The 23,767-nt window shown below is 36.9% G+C and overlaps 1 protein-coding gene across 2 annotated transcripts in view; it reads right to left on the minus strand.

The window, feature by feature from the left end:
• 5-HT2A (5-hydroxytryptamine receptor 2A) overlaps positions 1–13,693 on the minus strand; it is a 533,377-nt gene extending 519,684 nt beyond the window's left edge. For both annotated transcript variants that reach the window (XM_071660360.1, XM_071660371.1), the window contains exons 1-2: positions 13,647–13,693; positions 12,477–12,968 (exon numbers count right to left, since the gene is read on the minus strand). The gene's annotated coding sequence lies outside the window, so the exon portion shown is untranslated. The remainder of the gene's footprint in view (positions 1–12,476; positions 12,969–13,646) is intronic.
• Positions 13,694–23,767: the final 10,074 nt, after the last annotated feature.

Here is a 23,767-nt window from a genome sequence, read left to right on the forward strand (position 1 = left end):
TGTCGTGACTACGTGATAGTAGGTAGTGCTCAATGATTATCAAGATTAATCACATTAATCAAGAAGGTTTCCAAGAAAAGCAGGTAGGTCCCAGTTCAGTGGTCTTCGCCACCCTGTGCGTGAGTGTGTGTGTGTGTGTGTGTGTGTGTGTGTGTGTGTGTGTGTGTGTGTGTGTGTGTGTGTGTGTGTGTGTGTGTGTGTGTGTGTGTGTGTTTGTATGTGTGTGTGTGTGTGTCTTGTGATAATCATACAACCCAACCTCACGCCATCTTCCCGCCATAAAAGTAGTCTTTACTGTAATCCTAATTTTCTTTTAATTTTCCCACTCTCTTTTCCAGCTCCTTCAAGTACCTGTAAGAGGCTCATCCTGCTTTCTTGTGGGCGCCAGTACGACCGTACGGTATGACAGGTGTTTTGTGTTGTGTATTTACGTTCAGTCCTCGAGGTTCTCGAGTGGCCACACGACCCCAATACGAGCTTCAACACGCACACTAACGGGAAAAGTTCTAACGTGTAACTGGAATATCCATCGCCATCTCGACCCTACACCTCTCCCATGTCTTAACCAGAAGGTTAACAGCTATTACCCTCGTGAGAAGGGCCTCGCTCGTTCGACAGCACGACGGTACAACGTTTGGGTCGGTAAGGTGGCTTTTGCCGGGCTATTATAGACCTGACCATTAAGTTCGTCAGGTCTGAGAAGGCCAGAGCCATCTACAGTAAGGGGTCTCAAAGTCGTGGTCAGGGACCATACCGTCGTACTTTAAATGGTCGTGAAGTCGTTGATCAAGGGCTGTACCGTTGTGCTCAGGGGTCGCACCGTGACCTTCAAGGGGTCGTATCATTGTGCATAAGGGATTTGCCACCAAACACGAGCGAGATTTTAAAGTAGAGGATCGTATCATTGTGCTTAAGGGATTTACCACCATACACGAGCGAGATTTACAAGTAGAGTCCTCTATATGTTTAGCCAATCCCTCGTAAGTAGAAGATTATAGAAAATAAGTAGAGTTTCTTAAAATACTTGGCCAGTCCCTCGAGAGTACAAGTCTCACAGGAAAAGATGTATGAAATAAACGAAGATGTATTGTAACCTGTATGACCCCCAAACACTCACATGAAGGGTGCAATAATTCTTCGATAAATCTTTCTGTAATAACTCTACGCTATGTACACTAATCATACAACAGCTTAGCTTGTGAAGGGTTCTATTAAGCTGAATTTACGTCCTATTTCTATAGGATTTCGGAATGTCTCGATTTAGATTTATTGCTTAGTCTACAGATACAGACGCGAGCTTCAGGTTGCGAGTGTAGGCAGATGGGGTGCAAAAACCTGGACGTACAGCCCAGGACAACAGTACAGGTCATCTTCAGCCGATGCTTCTCGTCGCCTCTCTCTCTCTCTCTCTCTCTCTCTCTCTCTCTCTCTCTCTCTCTCTCTCTCTCTCTCTCTCTCTCTCTCTCTCTTAATTTCCCCTAATTTCTCACACTTCCTGCAGTTCCTAACTGGTTTTCTTAAGCCTTGGAGGGCAATTCTTAAGATCCCCCTCCCACAACTTTTCCTACACGCACTTCTCTCTCTCTCTCTCTCTCTCTCTCTCTCTCTCTCTCTCTCTCTCTCTCTCTCTCTCTCTCTCTCTCTCTCTCCCCGAAACTGTGTGAACTCACGTCCCAGAAGGACAGGCGGGAGACGAAAAAGAAAGTGGAAGTCGCTGGGAATGCAAGTGAACCAGTCTACCACCTCCTGACAGACAACAGGCAACACGGGCTTCACCTCGACACCCACATGTCACCAGGGCAGACTGAGAGACGACCACCACCCCACCACGCCTAAACCCCGTCCTCCTCCTCCTCTCATGACAGTACGACTCATGGCATGACTGGGGAATGATCTCCCATTGGATCGGGACGTCGCCGTATTTCTCTCGAATCCATTTGTGGGATTGTCATGCGCTCTCTCTCTCTCTCTCTTCCCCCCTCCTCCCCACCTCCCCCAACGCATGCCTTCTCTTCCCTTCCTTTCTTCCCCCCTCACCCCGCCATCCCCCAACCCCTCTGTCTCTTCCCAGACTTTATCTCTCGACATGAGAGACTTCCTGCCTTCGCCTCTGTGACTCTCTGAGGCGGCTCACAAGTGGCAGGACACGTGACCCTGACCCCACATGTCGTCAAAGAGGAGGAGGAGGAGGAGGAGGAGGAGGAGGAGGAAGAAGAAGAAGAAGAAGAAGAAGAAGAAGAAGAAGAAGAAGAAGAAGAAGAAGAAGAAGAAGAAGAAGAAGAAGAAGAAGAAGAAAAGGAGGAGGAGGATGAGGAGGAGGAGGAGGAGGAGGAGGAGAAGGTAGAGGAAGAAGAGGAGAAGAAGAAGAAGAAGGAGAAGAAGAAGAAGGAGGAGGAGGAGGAGGAGGAGGAGGAGGAGGAGGAGGAGGAGGAGGAGGAGGAAGAAGAAGAGGAGGAGGAGGAGGAAGAAGAGGAGGAGGAGGAGGGCTGTGCCTCCAGGTCGCCATGAGGGAGCACGTCCATGGTCGACACCGCAGTCAGTCCAGAAGGCGTTACACCACTGAACCTGGTGAGGAACAAGGTGGACTTGTGGATGTGACCTACGGAGGCATCTCATTCTGCACTCATGACTACACCGTCGCCACCACGACGCCCCCTCTCAACCACACTTTCGTGTACTACCTTTTCGTGCACATTTTAATGCCCTGACCTTCCACCATCATATAAACTGGATCTTGTTTCTTTTTTCCCTTGCCTCTGACTGCTAAACGAAAAATATGTTCAACCCCTTTCACTGATTCGTGTGCATGTTGTTCCATTCTCACTATTTATCAGTAAATATAACACACACACACACACACACACACACACACACACACACACACACACACCACACTGGCAAAAAAGATTGTCAATTATCAGCTAATAAGGCTGTTAGGGAGTGATGATATCATATGCTTTCTGTTCAATTTTGTCTTTACAGGACATTAACTAAAATTCATCCTCCTAAAAGCATTCACTGACTATGGATCAGAATTCTTTTCATCCCATCCGGTAAATACCCTGGTCGGTATATTTCCTCCGTAAGAACACGGTCGGTGCTCCTTCCTCACAGCTGTTCACCTTCCAGCTGAGGAAGGGGGGAAGGTGGGGAGGGGGCAGGGGGAGGGGGAAAGGGGGGGGGGGGGGAAAGTGGTAGTAGGGGTGGGGGGTGTAGGGGATGTGGGTGGGAAGATCCTTCACCTTTACAGATTGGGGGACTTATGATACTATTAATCTCCTCCAGCAGATAACCTCTTCATCGACCATCAGGTCTTCTGTAGTCTGGTTTTCTAAAGTACTCCCTCAATTTCCTCCTTTTTTTTTTATTCATCTAGTGCCATTTTCCACCCCTCCAACATCACCCTTTCCACCCGTCCAATATCACCCCCTACCCGTCCAAAATTACAACCTCTCCACCCGTCTACGGTCACCCTATCCGTCTACGGCCACCCCATCCGTGTAACACAACCTCCTCTTCCCTCCTCCTGTCCGGCGAAGCATCGCCTTTCCATCGGTTCCATGCCACCCCCCAACCTAACCCATAATCCCACCCGCCCATCCGTCCGAGGCGGAGGAGGCCGCCTCCTCCCCCACCTCCTCAATATCCACCTCCCCCAGCATCCCACTGTCCACCTCGGTAATTATGATGGGAGACGCGTCTTGACGTAAGTGGGTGGGGACTCCTGTAGCATGTCCCGTCCTGACGCCTGGAGATCGTACATCAAGGGAGCGAGAGGGAGGGAGTTGAGGAGAGAGGGAGGGATTGGGAGAGAGGGAGTGGGGGAGAGGGAGTGTAGGGAGGAGTATCTCAGAAGGAGAGGCAGGAGGCGGAGGGAGGGTTGGGTTAGGCAGGAAGAGGTATAGTGCGTGGCATATGATGACGCAGTGTGAGGCAAGGTGGTGACGCAGGGTTGAGGTAGGTGGTGACGCAGTGTGAGACAGAGGGTGACGCAGTTTGAAGTAGGTGGTGGTGCAGGGTGATGCAAGGGGTGACGCGGTGTGAGGCAAGGGGTGGTGCAGGGTGAGGTGAGGCAAGGGGTGACGCAGTGTGAGGCAATACTGACAACAGGTCTTCCCAGCTCTCTCCAACCATTCCTTGGACACCTGAACAACGCGGGAAGAAGAAGTTGCCGCAAACCCTTTTCTCCACCGTCACCTCCTGCCACCAGATCCCCTCGTCCCATAGTTGTATTTCAACACCACGTCTGCATCCAGCCCGCCTGAGCATGTACACACCGCAGCGGCCACTGTAACCTTCATATATAACCAATAGTATTTGTGTGAATAATGTCTGCTAACTCCACCTTCCCTTGTTACAGCTACTGCAAATGTTTTCTTTGTATATTTCCGTTTTAGTCAATAAGCAGTTATCACTGTTGCTATTATCATTATCATTACTATCATTATCATTATTATCATTAGTAGTAGTAGTAATAGTAGTAGTAGTAGTAATATTAGTAGTAGTAATATTAGTATTATCATCTTATTATCATTATCATTATCATTATCACCATTATCATTATTATCATTATCGTTATTATCATTATTATTGATACTAATAATATCATTCATATTGTTAGTATTATTATCATCATTTACGTCACTATAGTTATTACTATCATTATAATTATCCATTATGATTAACATTATAAATATCGGTATTGCTTTCATCATTTATCATCATCATTATCATTACAGACACACTAAGGGCCTCATTAACGCTACGATTCCCTAAAACTGAGAATGCAAATGAGAACTGTGTAACATCTTATCCAGCCAACAACGGTCCACTGCCGTCCCAGATAACCAACAGAAAATAATGATTTTCATGATCAGTAAAATTTTAGTACTTATCAGCAGTTGGAAATAAATTCGAACGAAACTTGACGTCAAATGCACCACATTACGTAGCGATCAAGAGAACTCAAGAGGGGGAAAAAAAGGAGGGGAAAAAAAAAAAAGAAATCCACGTTATATGAAATCTTTATATAAATCTCATTTGCATAGTAATATTCTTTCTTTTAAGTGACGAAATTGTTGGAATATTCCATTTTCAGATGTGTGTTTTCCATTTTCTGCGTGAAGGTTATTATTCTCTCTCTCTCTCTCTCTCTCTCTCTCTCTCTCTCTCTCTCTCTCTCTCTCTCTCTCTCTCTCTCTCTCTCTCTCTCTCTCTTGGCTAATTTTTTCTTTTTTTTAGCAGTGACGGCTACGCGCTAGCACCTGCTTATTTGGCAACATCTGCCACCTTAACCAAACCCTCATCTTCCCTATATATCCTCATCTTAACTATACCGCGATATTCATGACATCCTCACCCTCACTATCACCCGATCTTCATTACATCCTCACCCTCACTATCACCCGATCTTCATTACATCCTCACCCTCACTATCACCCGATCTTCATTACATCCTCACCCTCACTATCACCCGATCTTCATTACATCCTCACTCTCACTATCACCTATGATCCTCACAACATCCTCGTCTTCACTATATCCTCATCATAACTATACCCTGATCATTATTACATAATACAAAAAAAATATATGACACACATGACCCACATACTACACTAAACAACCACATTTCTTCTTACGTCTGGCAGTCAACAAGACTGTCTTAAAACTATCCAACTGAAAACAAAGCGCTTACTATCAAACACACACACACACACAAACACACGATCATGAGGAAGCATCCATTAACAGTCTTCATCCCAGTAGAACACGAAGAACCTTTTCCAGAATATTTACGCTTGATCTGATCTATTTCCCCTCTTGCTTACTACAAAACTTAGCAAGGTACAATAATTCTTATTACCTCTTTACATTTCCCCATCTTTCTTTTTCCACAAGATTTATCATAGATTCAGAGAGCAGTAAGAATACATAAATCATATCTAACCGCGTGAATTCATGAAAGGTTATTCACAGTGCAACTTTTATTCATTTACCGAAAAAGTAAAACTTTACAAATACTCTATTACACTTTCAAGTATTAAAGTAATTCTGAATTTCCACGTAACAGGACGTCAGACACGATAAATGTAATCATTTCTTTTATACATACATATATATATATATATATATATATATATATATATATATATATATATATATATTATTTTATATTTTTTATTATACTTTGTCGCTGTCTCCCGCGTTTGCGAGGTAGCGCAAGGAAACAGACGAAAGAAATGGCCCAACCCACCCCCATACACATGTATATACATACGTCCACACACGCAAATATACATACCTACACAGCTTTCCATGGTTTACCCCAGACGCTTCACATGCCTTGATTCAATCCACTGACGGCACGTCAACCCCGGTATACCACATCGCTCCAATTCACTCTATTCCTTGCCCTCCTTTCACCCTCCTGCATGTTCAGGCCCCGATCACACAAAATCTTTTTCACTCCATCCTTCCACCTCCAATTTGGTCTCCCTCTTCTCCTCGTTCCCTCCACCTCCGACACATATATCCTCTTGGTCAATCTTTCCTCACTCATTCTCTCCATGTGCCCAAACCACTTCAAAACACCCTCTTCTGCTCTCTCAACCACGCTCTTTTTATTTCCACACATCTCTCTTACCCTTACGTTACTCACTCGATCAAACCACCTCACACCACACATTGTCCTCAAACATCTCATTTCCAGCACATCCATCCTCCTGCGCACAACTCTATCCATAGCCCACGCCTCGCAACCATACAACATTGTTGGAACCACTATTCCTTCAAACATACCCATTTTTGCTTTCCGAGATAATGTTCTCGACTTCCACACATTCTTCAAGGCTCCCAAAATTTTCGCCCCCTCCCCCACCCTATGATCCACTTCCGCTTCCATGGTTCCATCCGCTGCCAGATCCACTCCCAGATATCTAAAACACTTCACTTCCTCCAGTTTTTCTCCATTCAAACTCACCTCCCAATTGACTTGACCCTCAACCCTACTGTACCTAATAACCTTGCTCTTATTCACTTTTACTCTTAACTTTCTTTTTCCACACACTTTACCAAACTCAGTCACCAGCTTCTGCAGTTTCTCACATGAATCAGCCACCAGCGCTGTATCATCAGCGAACAACAACTGACTCACTTCCCAAGCTCTCTCATCCCCAACAGACTTCATACTTGCCCCTCTTTCCAGGACTCTTGCATTTACCTCCCTAACAACCCCATCCATAAACAAATTAAACAACCATGGAGACATCACACACCCCTGCCGCAAACCTACATTCACTGAGAACCAATCACTTTCCTCTCTTCCTACACGTACACATGCCTTACATCCTCGATAAAAACTTTTCACTGCTTCTAACAACTTTCCTCCCACACCATATATTCTTAATACCTTCCACAGAGCATCTCTATCAACTCTATCATATATATAAGCTTTTCTTTCTTTCGTTCCATTTTGTGGAAAGTAATAATTCAGGAGGGAAGGATTCTCAGCCTCCAGCTAGCTCCCAGCCCACTTAGTAGCCTTCTCTCCGACACGCAGGAGATATTTGGGTAGTTTTCTTTTCCCCCTTGTTCCCTAAAGGTATATCGCCCCTCCCTCCTCGTCTCCCATATACCATACCGATCCAATTTCTTCTTTCCCATGCACACGCCTCTCGTCCTCCTGAATGCTTATTAAAGTCATGATTACTCCAAGTTTTACACCTTAGAGTCAGGGCACCCGAGTTCCTCTCATCAGTCATAGCAACTACCTCTTTTCTTTTCATCCTGGCTACAAATGACACACACACACACACACACACACACACACACACACACACACACACACCAGTCTGACGCTATTTTTTTTCCGTTTCTGGTTTTTGAAAAGTGATATTCCAAGTGGTATGAGTTCCCAGACACCCTCCTCCCGCCCTGTTATCTCCCCATGCGAAACGCAAGAGATACTAGGGTTGTATCTTTTATATATCTTTGTGTAGGCGATAACTAACCATCAGGCCATGAAGCCCATAACAGAGGATTGCCTATCCGATTACCGGTAATCCATCACGGGTGGTAGAGGATCGAATCCTTGGCGTTGCAGGAGATTCATGCGTTGTATGAAAGTGCGCTGAGAGGCACGGTCGCTGGATCCATCGTTCTCACCAATCATGGAAGCTGTTGATGACAAGCTGCAGGTCCTCAGATGTCACGAGCAGTGGGGGAGAGTTTGTGTACGCTCGTGTGACCCAGTGACACAAGGACCATTTTACACCCCCATAACTCTCTCATGCCCCGCCCACCTCTTACGGTGGCATCTGACGTGTTGATGTACCGTAGATGATGGGAATCTAATTGTGGAAAACCCCTTTGGATGACGCTACACTCCCGACCTTAACGTATATCATGTCCTCCCAATTCTTCCAACATAATAACCCATGAAGGAGAGCAAGCTATGATGATCATTGCTCTCTCTCTCTCTCTCTCTCTCTCTCTCTCTCTCTCTCTCTCTCTCTCTCTCTCTCTCTCTCTCTCTCTACTAAATCCCATTACCTTGCTTGCGTTCCCTTTAACTCTTAACTTCCTCCTATACACACACACACACACATTCTCCCACCCTCAGACACACCAACTTCTGCACTTTCTCAATCGAGTCTGCCGCCAGGGCCGTCTCTTCATGCTACCAGCGAGTGGCTCAACTCCCTGCCCCACTCCCCCTCACTCTCAACAGATTACAGACCCGTTCGTCTTTCGTCTAAACAGAACCATATCACTGTTCACCCTCTTCAGAATACATGTCATTACCAACCCCATCCCCTTTGTATTTATTTGTTCGGGACCTCATGCCACACAATTCCGGTATTTTCCTCCCTCTCTATTCCTTTCGACGTCCTCTAACATCTCCATGTGTTTCCACAGGCATGGGACAACAACCTTCTGAGGCAAATACCAGTTTGGATATGAATATACGTCATACAGGTTTGTTTCTAAAGTTGCATCTTTCCCAAAAAGTACTTTCTTGATTCGAATGGAAATGAATACCTGAAAAAGAAAAAAAAATGTTCTAAAAATACCAAATGAATTGATTAATCTTCTTTTCGAAGAAAAACTAAACTCACTCACTTTCCAAAATACGAACTCAAAATAATTCTTCATTTCGGAGTCTTCTCTCTCTCTCTCTCTCTCTCTCTCTCTCTCTCTCTCTCTATATATATATATATATATATATATATATATATATATATATATATATATATATATATATATATATATATATATATATATATATATACCTATCAATCAATCTATCTATCTATCTATCTATCCATATATATATATATATATATATATATATATATATATATATATATATATATATATATATATATATATTCTGTTGATAAGAAGCACGCCAGGTTTACGAAACGCGTCAACCCATGTTCGAAGTATAACAGATATGTTTCGTGTGTATTCCAATACTGTCATGGTCGGCCCCACTCCACGAAAACGACCCTTCCTCGTGATTCGAATTCCGAACATTCCTGTCAGCAGAGTGGAATTAATCAGAGGCGTACCATTGTCGCTTCGAACCCTGAGCAAGTCATGCAGCCAGACGCGCAGACCCTACGACACAAAGCAGGTAAATTGCAAGCAAGGATGAGGGAACACAGCGCAGAAAATGGACCAAGGACTTGCGAGGGGCATCGTAAGGCCATCTACCAGTCATGTCTAACTGATGGAAATTCATCAGTAACTACGACGAATATATTCTACCTGAAACAGATCTGCGTAGAAGCATTGCATGTATTTTTTCCCCTACGACAATTTCTTACGTTGCAAATTTATTACGAAACATCGTCAGACTTCTCCTCTATGTATAGTGTCATAGAAGCATCAGCTTTTAAGAATAAATCAGGTCCATCTCATCTAAAGTCTCCTGAACTAGGTGCTGAGACACAGGCAACGTCCAAATCTTTGGATATGGGTCCAAATCTCTGAATATAGGTCAAAATTTTTGGATATGGGTCAAAATCTTTGGATATGGGTCAAAATCTTTAGATATGGGTCAAAATCTTTAGATATGGGTCAAAATCTTTAGATGTAGGTCAAAGTCTTTAGCTATGGGTCAAAATCTGTACATGGATGCAGACTATAGCTGTCTCAGTCCTTGCAAAATCCAGCCAGATAATTAGACGAGATATACCCTCCATTGTCATCATTATTGTCCAAATCATCAAGTCAGGCTAAACAGAGGCAAAAGATAATCTGAGTTCATGAACTCGTAATCACGACCATTAAGCTCAACCCATGAGGAAATGACGAGGAACATAAACAAGGTGGAGAAATAACGGAGTAACGAAGACGTTATCATCGCTCATGTCAGAAAAATAAACGGGTGGAATGACGGAGAAAATCTGTCATCTTTGTCTTTAAGGAAATGACGGGGTTAAGACACCTCCTTCGATATCTAACACCGTCAGCGACGAGCGATCAAACGATTGGGGAGTGTTAAGAGGAAACCCACTAGAGACACTGAGGAAGGTCATTGCAGAGTGAGGAGGGGAGTCATCTATACCATCTATAGAGAACAGAGGGACGAGACATTGTCACCAGTAATGTCTGGTGGGGTTCCCGGACGAGGAGGTAGATGGGCCGCCTTTTACACTAACATGAAACCTCCTGGGGCCACGTATATACTACGCCTCTCCCACCAACGTTAAACGGTCGTTATTGCAGATCCCTCTCGTTAACATCATAGAGTGTTGGTCAATATTTGAATGGGGTCAAAGATGAAAGCTTTTTAGGCAACTGAACTTGCGTATATATATATATATATATATATATATATATATATATATATATATATATATATATATATATATATATATATATATATATATATATATATATATATATATATGTATATATATATATATATATATATATATATATATATATATATATATATATATATATATATATATATATATATATATATATATATATATATATGCAGGTAAAACCACACGGGACCGAAATCAAGCGCTTTCATATATTACATGGCCAGGAGTGAGTACAGACACAGAAGAACCAGATTATAATACACCAGCCGGCCGCCACTGGACGGGGTAGGTGAATGCATTATGACACAGGTGAAGGGATGAGGGCACAGGTCACCCTCGAAGACCTCACCTTACCTCTCTCACGTTACAGACTTAGGTCAACCTGTGTTCTGAAAAACATACCTAGAAAATTTTCAGTTATAAAGTTAACAAATTTATATAAACCAACATTTACATTCCTAGTTATATCTCTACTGTCTTGGACAATAGACGATTAAGCAAATGTTCAATCCATGCCTGAGTTACTGTATGTGATAACCTTCATAATCTGATGCCCGAAAATCCCTAAGGTGAATATCATCAAACTGGTCATCAATTTCACTGGAGCAATGTTAAGATTATCACATATAATAACTCAGTAAAGGACAGAAATATTGTTGAAGCGTCTCCTGGCAAACATAGCAGAGATATCAATACGAATCAGTAAGTTAGTTTATAGGAATTAGATAAGTATGAAAAATATGAAAAAATATGAAAAGTATGAAAAATAAAATGTGAATATGTTTGCCAGAACATGGGTTAGCCTGGGTCTGTAACCTGAGAGAGGGGAGATGAGGTCGTCGAGGGTGACCTGTGTCCTAATCCCTTCACCTTTTTCATAATTCATTCACCTGCCAGCCCCGTCCAGTGGCGGGTGGCTGGTGTATTATACTCTGGTTCTCTCTAACTGTACTCACTCCTGACAATGTAATATACGAAAGCGCTTGATTGAAACATTTTTTTCCTTGTGGTATTAACCGCATATATATATATATATATATATATATATATATATATATATATATATATATATATATATATATATATATACATGTGTGTGTGTGTGTGTGTGTGTGTGTGTGTGTGTGTGTGTGTGTATGCAGAGAGAGAGAGAGAGAGTGTCTGTTGATGAGATGGCCTTCATTAAGGCATTCAACTGCCCGTGTCGTGCTAGCTAACACACACACACACACACACACACATATATATATATATATATATATATATATATATATATATATATATATATATATATATATATATATATATATATATATATATAATCACATTCAACTAGATGTTTCTGATTCTTCTGGGAAAGACATCGTCGAAACAAGTGGAGAAGAATTGATTCCTGTCTCTTGCTTTTACTTTTTCCAGCTACCACTTGCCCATTTATGACTATAGACAACACTTACATGTTTCTTACTGTGATCATACCGTAAAGAAATGTGTTAATATGGAATAAGCTGCAGCTCCTTCATATCTGCCGGCACCTACCTTACGAATGGAGTCGATCAGAAACAAGACCTTGATATAAGACTCGCCATATATAGCCAGAAGCGACGTAGCTAAAAAGGACCCATCACTCACCTGAAAATCAGGATTTATCACCGTGTCTTACGTCAACATTCAGACAAGTTTCCATATTTGTTCCTAATTGCAAACTTTAATCATGCTACATTTCTGTGTCCAGCATCTGTGATGTCTTTAGTGGCTTGTTGATGTCTCTTTAAAACACGTCCACCAGATTCGATCCTGTTCTGTATCTATTCATCAAACTCATTTGCATAATTCATCCACATTATACCCTTTCATTTAGTATGCCCTTAGCAGTCACTGTCCTTCACTTACTACCATAACAATCCGTTTCGATCAGTTTCCACACCAAAACCAAAGTTATTCACTGAATGATATTTCTCTGCTGTTTCTAAAGAAATCCTTTTACACCACTCCTTGATTAACAGTCCCGGATGATGCGGTGGTACTGGCTTGTGTGTCCTTCTCGTCCCAGAGAGCTGCTTCATTCATCAAGCACAGGTCACCTGTCTTTTCAGGTAGAGCCTCGGTATCCCAGCCAACTCCCTGCAACATCAACGATCACCATGGGATCTCAACTTCACTTGTAAACAATTTACCGATCCGATACTCAGCGGTACAAGCATGGGACCTGTACGGTAGGGAGGAGAGTCAGTGGACTCTCCATGCTGAGGCGAGTCACTGCCTACAGACTCTGCATATCAAAGTTTATCTTTAGCATTCTTTTTCTATCACCTGTGCAATGGCACACCAAGATATACACACACACAGAGACATCCCTTATAATACCTCCTCCTTCTTCTCAATAAACACCTCTGGGTTGGAGGTATATATATATATATATATATATATATATATATATATATATATATATATATATATATATATATATATATACGTATATATATTTTTTGTACCATGAATATATATATATATATATATATATATATTTTTTTTTACGTAGCACCACTAACGTTGGTCTATCGTAATTTGTTCTCCGTGAATAGGGAATCTCCAGAATGAGGGGAAATTACTAGCCAAGTGTGTGTGACTCGCCTGACGCACTAGGGTCGCCCGCACGCGACGCAGCTGCAGCCAGTCGTCGCCTCCACCTCCTCCCTGTCTCTCGCTCGCTCTCACTCACTCACTCACTCACACACACACACACACACACGCACTGTTCCCCCTCCCTCCTCCGCTCTTCCTCTCATGCGCAAGCTTTACCCCCGGGCCGGTGAGGTGTGCTCAGCTCCGCAGCCGGTGATGGCCCGAGACCAACTGAAGGGTCGGAGCTGGCCATACCCCCCCTGTTGCCTCCTACACCACGACCACCACCGCCACCACCAACCACCACCACCACCACCAACCACCACCACCGCCGCCACCACACCGCCACCGAGGTGATGTTTAAGACCCACTCCTCCCTCCCCACTGGAACTGGTTTGTGATTTTCCTTCCAGGTGAGGATTATGCTGGATTGGGACGTGGTTCGAAGTTCCTCTGCACCCTTTGTACAAGTGCCTGGAGACATGATTAAATTAGGAAAGAAGACTTCAGGCCTATGTTCCTGGCATGTGTGTTATTATATCTTTAGAGATTTTATCTTTCCTTGAAGGTATTCAAAGGGTATATATATATATATATATATATATATATATATATATATATATATATATATATATATATATATATATATATATATATATATATATATATATATATATATATATATATATATATATATATATATATATATATATATATATATATATATATATATATATATACATATAGACACTCTCTTCCTGAACATACTCTTTTGGCAAGGGGTTCCACAATCCTGATTTTACATGTAGATACTTTCCCTATAGAGCAGATAAGTAAGCTGAGACGTTGATATTAGACGCATCATCAAATATAAATAGATAAGGTCACCTTTACTACCCATGTTCACACCCTGCTTGGTATGACCACTACCCCAGAGAGCAACTAAAATCCCCTGAACCTTACCATCGATTCGACATGGATCAATCACCTGAACTCACAGACCATTTGCTGAGATCATAAGAACCGTAGATTGGGTTGGTATGTCTCCTCTCTTATTGCACGTACGAGTATAGTTTGTCTCATTGGCCAGAGTACATAGGAAAAACTGAAAGAATATCCAAGATTCTCTGTACAACGACGCGCAGGACCATCTTGTGAGTAGTAAAACTTTGAAATCAATTCCAATCTGCATAATGCTATAAACCCAAACGAAACGAAGGGAAGATAAGCAGTAAACTAATCCCTCATCATTTCTGTCTCCCTGTGAATGGGAGAATTAAAAAAAAGAAAACTATTGACAAATACATTCTAACAGACTAGGATCAGTTGTTGACCATCGTGAGGGCTTACAAAACACACAAAAGGCATTGCTTGACTAAAGCAAGGGCGTCAAAAGGAAATTCTTTTCCAGGAACGGGGCCCCATGATCAATTTTTGGCAGGTTTTGGTAATTTATTCAGGGAAATAGATTAGTGTAAACACTTCAGGATATGAAATATTTTTCATCCTGAATACGAAATTGGATATGAAATATTGTTTGACCATCGTTATGGCACGTAATTACATCATTAAGAAATTAGAATAGATAAACATTTTCTGACCATTCCAATATTATTTTCTCATTATCTATCAGTTACTGGACGCAATTTAAGACATTTTCTATAATCATATGATGTATGGAGGCGAATGATTTTGTTATATCCCCATTATCAAACAAAAAGTTTTATGGCTAAAAATGATCCCGAACTTGCCTAAAAACCTCAGTATAAGAAGTACTTCTCGTGTCGAATACGAATCTGGTATTAAGATATTGTTTGGCCATCTTTACGAACTGTAATTAAATGGTTAACTCTTTATAATCCAAGCATTTTCTAATCATTCCCGTCGTATTTTCTGCTCATCTATCGCCCTGGAGATTTATCAAAAGATATTTTCTCTGATTATATGATGTATGGGGGCAAGTAATTATTTCATATCCCAATTTTAAAATAAAAGGTTTTTTGGGCTAAAAATTATCCTGAACTATTACCTACAATTATCATTATTTTTCTCAGGAAAAATGGATTTGCGTAGAAATACCGGCATAAGAAGTAATTCTCGTACTAAATTCTCGTATTAATTCTGGTATTAAAATTTTGTTTGGCCATCGTTATGAACTGTAATTAGATCATTGAATCTTTCTAATCCAAACATATTCTTAATCATTCCCATTGTGTTTTCTATTCATCTATCGCCTAGGGGATGCATCAAAACATTTCTCCTAAGATTAAATGATGTATGGAGAAGAATGATTTTGTTATATGACAATTTTGAAACAAAAATTTTTTGAGCGAAAAATTTTTCGTATTTTTCTCAGAAAAATAGATTTGCGTGAAAATCTTAGTATATTAAGTATTTCTCATGTTGAATACGAATCTGGTGTTAAAATATTATTTGGCCATCATTATGGACTATAATTAGATCATTAATTTCATATAATCTTAAAACATTTCCTTATTAGTCCATCGCATTTTCTGCTCATCTATCGCCTAGGACATGCATTATAAGATATTTTCTATGATGATATGATGTATGGACGCGATTAATTTTCTTATATCCCAATTTTGAAACAAAAAGTTTTTTGGGCTAAAAATTATCCTGAACTATTACCTGCAATTTTTAGCAATTTTCTCAAGAAAATAGATTTCCGTAAAAACCTCGGTATAAGAAGTACTTCTCATGTTGAATACAAATTTGGTGTTAAAATATTGTTTGGCCATTGTTATGAACTGTAAACAGATCATTAAATCTTTATAACATTAAAACATTTCCTAATAATGTCATCATATTTTCTTCTCATCTATCGCCTAGGAGATGTATTATAAAATACTTTCTATGATTATATAATAAATATAGGCAAATAATTCTGTTATATCCCAATTTTGAAACAAAAATTTTTTTCGGCTAAAAATCATCGTGCAATCTTTAGTATTTTTCTCATGAAAATAGAATTCCGTAAAAACCTCAGTATATGAAATACTTCTCATTTTGAATACGAATCTGGTGTTCAAATATTGTCTGGCCGTCGTATGAAACTGTAAGTATCATTAATTTTATATAATCTTAAAAAATTTCCTCATTATTCCATCGTATTTTCTACTCATCTATCGCCTAGGAGATGCATTATAAGATATCTTCTATGATTATATGATGTATGGAAGTGAATAATTTTCTTATATCCCAATTTTGAAACAAAAAGTTTTTTGGCCTCAAAATTATCCTGAACTATTACCTACAATTTTTAGAATTTTTTTCAGATAATAGATTTGCGTGAAAATCTCAGTATATCAAGTATTTCTCATGTTGAATACGAATCTGGTGTTAAAATATTATTTGGCAATCATTATGGACTATAATTAGATCATTAGTGTCATATAACCTTAAAACATTTCCTAATTAGTCCATCGCATTTTCTGCTCATCTATCGCCTAGGAGATGCATTATAAGATATTTTCTATGATTATATGATGTATGGAAGCGAATAATTTTCTTATATCCCAATTTTGAAACAAAAAGTTTTTTGGGCTAAAAATTATCCTGAACTATTACCTGCAATTTTTGGCAATTTTCTCAAAAAAATAGATTTCCGTAAAAACCTCGGTATAAGAAGTACTTCTCATGCTGAATACAAATTTGGTGTTAAAATATAGTTTGGCCATGGTTATGAACTGTAAACAGATCATTAAATCTTTATAACATTAAAACATTTCCTAATAATTTCATCATATTTTCTTCTCATCTATCGCCTAGGAGATGTATTATAAAATACTTTCTATGATTATATAATAAATATAGGCAAATAATTCTGTTATATCCCAATTTTGAAACAAAAATTTTTTTCGGCTAAAAATCATCGTGCAATCTTTAGTATTTTTCTCATGAAAATAGAATTCCGTAAAAACCTCAGTATATGAAATACTTCTCATTTTGAATACGAATCTGGTGTTCAAATATTGTCTGGCCGTCGTATGAAACTGTAAGTATCATTAATTTTATATAATCTTAAAAAATTTCCTCATTATTCCATCGTATTTTCTACTCATCTATCGCCTAGGAGATGCATTATAAGATATCTTCTATGATTATATGATGTATGGAAGTGAATAATTTTCTTATATCCCAATTTTGAAACAAAAAGTTTTTTGGCCTCAAAATTATCCTGAACTATTACCTACAATTTTTAGAATTTTTTTCAGATAATAGATTTGCGTGAAAATCTCAGTATATCAAGTATTTCTCATGTTGAATACGAATCTGGTGTTAAAATATTATTTGGCAATCATTATGGACTATAATTAGATCATTAGTGTCATATAACCTTAAAACATTTCCTAATTAGTCCATCGCATTTTCTGCTCATCTATCGCCTAGGAGATGCATTATAAGATATTTTCTATGATTATATGATGTATGGAAGCGAATAATTTTCTTATATCCCAATTTTGAAACAAAAAGTTTTTTGGGCTAAAAATTATCCTGAACTATTACCTGCAATTTTTGGCAATTTTCTCAAAAAAATAGATTTCCGTAAAAACCTCGGTATAAGAAGTACTTCTCATGCTGAATACAAATTTGGTGTTAAAATATAGTTTGGCCATGGTTATGAACTGTAAACAGATCATTAAATCTTTATAACATTAAAACATTTCCTAATAATTTCATCATATTTTCTTCTCATCTATCGCCTAGGAGATGTATTATAAGATACTTTCTATGATTATATAATAAGTATAGGCAAATAATTCTGTTATATCCCAATTTTGAAACAAAAATTTTTTTCGGCTGAAAATCATCATGCAATCTTTAGTATTTATCTCATGAAAATAGAATTCCGTAAAAACCTCAGTATATGAAATACTTCTCATGTTGAATACGAATCTGGTGTTGAAATATTGTTTGGCCGTCGTATGAAACTGTAATTATATCATTAATTTTATATAATCTTAAAAAATTTCCTCATTATTCCATCGTATTTTCTACTCATCTATCGCCTAGGAGATGCATTATAAGATATCTTCTATGATTATATGATGTATGGAAGTGAATAATTTTCTTATATCCCAATTTTGAAACAAAAAGTTTTTTGGCCTCAAAATTATCCTGAACTATTACCTACAATTTTTAAAACTTTTTTCAGAAAATAGATTTGCGTGAAAATCTCAGTATATTAAGTATTTCTCATGTTGAATACGAATCTAGTGCTAAAATATTATTTGGCCATCATTATGAACTATAATTAGATCATTAATTTCATATAACCTTAAAACATTTCCTAATTAGTCCATTGCATTTTCTGCTCATCTATCGCCTAGGAGATGCATTATAAGATATTTTCTATGATTATATGATGTATGGAGGCGAATAATTTTCTTATATCCCAATTTTGAAACAAAAAGTTTTTTGGGCTAAAAATTATCCTGAACTATTACCTGCAATTTTTAGCAATTTTCTCAAAAAAATAGATTTCCGTAAAAACCTCGGTATAAGAAGTACTTCTCATGTTGAATACAAATTTGGTGTTAAAATATTGTTTGGCCATTGTTATGAACTGTAAACAGATCATTAAATCTTTATAACATTAAAACATTTCCTAATAATTTCATCATATTTTCTTCTCATCTATCGCCTAGGAGATGTATTATAAGATACTTTCTATGATTATATAATAAATATAGGCAAATAATTCTGTTATATCCCAATTTTGAAAAAAAAAAAATTTTCGGCTAAAAATCATCATGCAATCTTTAGTATTTTTCTCATGAAAATAGAATTCCGTAAAAACCTCAGTATATGAAATACTTCTCATGTTGAATACGAATCTGGTGTTGAAATATTGTTTGGCCGTCGTATGAAACTGTAATGTATCATTAATTTTATATAATCTTAAAAAATTTCCTCATTATTCCATCGTATTTTCTACTCATCTATCGCCTAGGAGATGCATTATAAGATATCTTCTATGATTATATGATGTATGGAAGTGAATAATTTTCTTATATCCCAATTTTGAAACAAAAAGTTTTTTGGCCTCAAAATTATCCTGAACTATTACCTACAATTTTTAAAACTTTTTTCAGAAAATAGATTTGCGTGATAATCTCAGTATATTAAGTATTTCTCATGTTGAATACGAATCTGGTGTTAAAATATTATTTGGCCAACATTATGGACTATAATTAGATCATTAATTTCATATAACCTTAAAACATTTCCTAATTAGTTCATCGCATTTTCTGCTCCTCTATCGCCTAGGAGATGCATTATAAGATATTTTCTATGAATATATGATGTATGGAGGCGAATAATTTTCTTATATCCCAATTTTGAAACAAAAAGTTTTTTGGGCTAAAAATTATCCTGAACTATTACCTGCAATTTTTAGCAATTTTCTATAAAAAATAGATTTCCGTAAAAACCTCAGTATAAGAAGTACTTCTCATGTTGAATACAAATTTGGTGTTAAAATATTTTTTCGCCATTGTTATGAACTGTAAAAAGATCATTAAATCTTTATAACATTAAAACATTTCCTAATAATTTCATCATATTTTCTTCTCATCTATCGCCTAGGAGATGTATTATAAGATACTTTCTATGATTATATAATAAATATAGGCAAATAATTCTGTTATATCCCAATTTTTAAAAAAAAAATTTTTCGGCTAAAAATCATCATGCAATCTTTAGTATTTTTCTCATGAAAATAGAATTCCGTAAAAACCTCAGTATATGAAATACTTCTCATGTTGAATACGAATCTGGTGTTGAAATATTGTTTGGCCGTCGTATGAAACTGTAATTATATCATTAATTTTATATAATCTTAAAAAATTTCCTCATTATTCCATCGTATTTTCTACTCATCTATCGCCTAGGAGATGCATTATAAGATATCTTCTATGATTATATGATGTATGGAAGTGAACAATTTTCTTATATCCCAATTTTGAAACAAAAAGTTTTGTGGCCTCAAAATTATCCTGAACTATTACCTACAATTTTTAAAAAAATTTTCAAAAAATAGATTTGAGTGATAATCTCAGTATCTTAAGTATTTCTCATGTTGAATACGAATCTGGTGTTAAAATATTATTTGGCAATCATTATGGACTATAATTAGATCATTAATTTCATATAACCTTAAAACATTTCCTAATTAGTCCATCGCATTTTCTGCTCATCTATCGCCTAGGAGATGCATTATAAGATATTTTCTATGATTATATGATGTATGGAGGCGAATAATTTTCTTATATCCCAATTTTGAAACAAAAAGTTTTTTGGGCTAAAAATTATCCTGAACTATTACCTGCAATTTTTAGCAATTTTCTCAAAAAAATAGATTTCCGTAAAAACCTCGGTATAAGAAGTACTTCTCATGCTGAATACAAATTTGGTGTTAAAATATTGTTTGGCCATGGTTATGAACTGTAAACAGATCATTAAATCTTTATAACATTAAAACATTTCCTAATAATTTCATCATATTTTCTTCTCGTCTATCGCCTAGGAGATGTATTATAAGATACTTATTATGATTATATAATAAATATAGGCAAATAATTCTGTTATATCCCAATTTTGAAAAAAAAAAATTTTTCGGCTAAAAATCATCATGCAATCTTTAGTATTTTTCTCATGAAAATAGAATTCCGTAAAAACCTCAGTATATGAAATACTTCTCATGTTGAATACGAATCTGGTGTTGAAATATTGTTTGGCCGTCGTATGAAACTGTAATTATATCATTAATTTTATATAATCTTAAAAAATTTCCTCATTATTCCATCGTATTTTCTACTCATCTATCGCCTAGGAGATGCATTATAAGATATCTTCTATGATTATATGATGTATGGAAGTGAATAATTTTCTTATATCCCAATTTTGAAACAAAAAGTTTTTTGGCCTCAAAATTATCCTGAACTATTACCTACAATTTTTAAAACTTTTTTCAGAAAATAGATTTGCGTGAAAATCTCAGTATATTAAGTATTTCTCATGTTGAATACGAATCTGGTGTTAAAATATTATTTGGCCATCATTATGGACTATAATTAGATCATTAATTTCATATAACCTTAAAACATTTCCTAATTAGTCCATCGCATTTTCTGCTCATCTATCGCCTAGGAGATGCATTATAAGATATTTTCTATGATTATATGATGTATGGAGGCGAATAATTTTCTTATATCCCAATTTTGAAACAAAAAGTTTTTTGGGCTAAAAATTATCCTGAACTATTACCTGCAATTTTTAGCAATTTTCTCAAAAAAATAGATTTCCGTAAAAACCTCGGTATAAGAAGTACTTCTCATGTTGAATACAAATTTGGTGTTAAAATATTGTTTGGCCATTGTTATGAACTGTAAACAGATCATTAAATCTTTATAACATTAAAACATTTCCTAATAATTTCATCATATTTTCTTCTCATCTATCGCCTAGGAGATGTATTATAAGATACTTTCTATGATTATATAATAAATATAGGCAAATAATTCTGTTATATCCCAATTTTGAAAAAAAAAATTTTTCGGCTAAAAATCATCATGCAATCTTTAGTATTTTTCTCATGAAAATAGAATTCCGTAAAAACCTCAGTATATGAAATACTTCTCATGTTGAATACGAATCTGGTGTTGAAATATTGTTTGGCCGTCGTATGAAACTGTAATTATATCATTAATTTTATATAATCTTAAAAAATTTCCTCATTATTCCATCGTATTTTCTACTCATCTATCGCCTAGGAGATGCATTATAAGATATCTTCTATGATTATATGATGTATGGAAGTGAATAATTTTCTTATATCCCAATTTTGAAACAAAAAGTTTTTTGGGCTCAAAATTATCCTGAACTATTACCTACAATTTTTAAAATTTTTTTCAGAAAATAGATTTGCGTGATAATCTCAGTATATTAAGTATTTCTCATGTTGAATACGAATCTGGTGTTAAAATATTATTTGGCCATCATTATGGACTATAATTAGATCATTAATTTCATATAACCTTAAAACATTTCCTAATTAGTCCATCGCATTTTCTGCTCATCTATCGCCTAGGAGATGCATTATAAGATATTTTCTATGATTATATGATGTATGGAGGCGAATAATTTTCTTATATCCCAATTTTGAAACAAAAAGTTTTTTGGGCTAAAAATTATCCTGAACTATTACCTGCAATTTTTAGCAATTTTCTCAAAAAAATAGATTTCCGTAAAAACCTCGGTATAAGAAGTACTTCTCATGTTGAATACAAATTTGGTGTTAAAATATTGTTTGGCCATTGTTATGAACTGTAAACAGATCATTAAATCTTTATAACATTAAAACATTTCCTAATAATTTCATCATATTTTCTTCTCATCTATCGCCTAGGAGATGTATTATAAGATACTTTCTATGATTATATAATAAATATAGGCAAATAATTCTGTTATATCCCAATTTTGAAACAAAAATTTTTTCGGCTAAAAATCATCATGCAATCTTTAGTATTTTTCTCATGAAAATAGAATTCCGTAAAAACCTCAGTATATGAAATACTTCTCATGTTGAATACGAATCTGGTGTTGAAATATTGTTTGGCCGTCGTATGAAACTGTAATTATATCATTAATTTTATATAATCTTAAAAAATTTCCTCATTATTCCATCGTATTTTCTACTCATCTATCGCCTAGGAGATGCATTATAAGATATCTTCTATGATTATATGATGTATGGAAGTGAATAATTTTCTTATATCCCAATTTTGAGACAAAAAGTTTTTTGGCCTCAAAATTATCCTGAACTATTACCTACAATTTTTTAAATTTTTTTCAGAAAATAGATTTGCGTGATAATCTCAGTATATTAAGTATTTCTCATGTTGAATACGAATCTGGTGTTAAAATATTATTTGGCCATCATTATGGACTATAATTAGATCATTAATTTCATATAACCTTAAAACATTTCCTAATTAGTCCATCGCATTTTCTGCTCATCTATCGCCTAGGAGATGCATTATAAGATATTTTCTATGATTATATGATGTATGGAGGCGAATAATTTTCTTATATCCCAATTTTGAAACAAAAAGTTTTTTGGGCTAAAAATTATCCTGAACTATTACCTGCAATTTTTAGCAATTTTCTCAAAAAAATAGATTTCCGTAAAAACCTCGGTATAAGAAGTACTTCTCATGTTGAATACAAATTTGGTGTTAAAATATTGTTTGGCCATTGTTATGAACTGTAAACAG

This window comes from Panulirus ornatus, chromosome 1 (assembly GCF_036320965.1).
Source record: "Panulirus ornatus isolate Po-2019 chromosome 1, ASM3632096v1, whole genome shotgun sequence".
NCBI lineage: Eukaryota > Metazoa > Arthropoda > Malacostraca > Decapoda > Palinuridae > Panulirus > Panulirus ornatus.